A 775-nucleotide genomic window follows, 5' to 3' on the forward strand; every position below is an offset into this window, starting at 1 on the left:
GCACAGACAGTGCCTCCTCCTCCTCCCCGCCATCGATCGATTCGTCGCAAATCGACGTCGCAAAACTTCAAGAAAAAGGGGAAGGGAGGGAAAAGGGAAATACTGGAAACACCGGAACGGAATACAGGAAACGTAGTAACAGTAATATTAATAGTAGTAGTAGTTGGATTGGCTCGACCTTAGCCGAGACGAGCGATCGAGGCGAAGGTGGCGCGTGCATCGATCGTCGCGTGGTAATGAGACGAGCCGCGTGTGCCCCTCTTCGGGGAGTCGAGGCTCGTGCAGAAGGCGGAGGTACGCGGATCGAGGCACGAGTTTCCCTCGTCGCGGACGACGCTAGTTTCGTGGCGGCAGTCGAGCGTAATCAGCCCCGTGGACGCGACCGCTGCTCTCTGGTGCCGGTGGAGGGTAGCCGCCAACGATCGACATGGCCGCGCGCGGGAAAGCGGTGGGCCGCTTCCTTCTCGCTCTCGCGCTTCTTCTCGCCGTTTCCTCGTCCTCCGCCTCGATCGTCCCCCCCAACGGCGAATCGCGACCGCTGGCGATCGGCAACACGTTGGAGCAGGGCAAGGATTACTTCATAGGCCCTTGCCTGGTGAACACGAATCAGACGTGCCCCGACAAGGAAGTGACGTTCTTCCTGTACACGAAGAGGAATCCGAAAACGTGGCAACGGATATTGGTGGACGGGAGCGGGTCGAACTTGAGGCGGACGAATTTCAACGGGTCGAACCCGACCAAGATCGTGGTGCACGGCTACGACTCGGACATGGAG

The 775-nt window shown here is 59.4% G+C and overlaps 1 protein-coding gene across 3 annotated transcripts in view; it reads left to right on the forward strand.

Annotated features, from left to right (window-relative positions):
• The window catches only part of LOC102676128, a 204,429-nt gene that overhangs the window by 188,093 nt on the left and 15,561 nt on the right, over positions 1-775 (forward strand). The gene's annotated exons all lie outside the window — the stretch shown is intronic.

This window comes from Apis dorsata, unplaced genomic scaffold, assembly GCF_000469605.1.
Source record: "Apis dorsata unplaced genomic scaffold, Apis dorsata 1.3 scaffold_32, whole genome shotgun sequence".
In the NCBI taxonomy this organism is placed as follows: domain Eukaryota; kingdom Metazoa; phylum Arthropoda; class Insecta; order Hymenoptera; family Apidae; genus Apis; species Apis dorsata.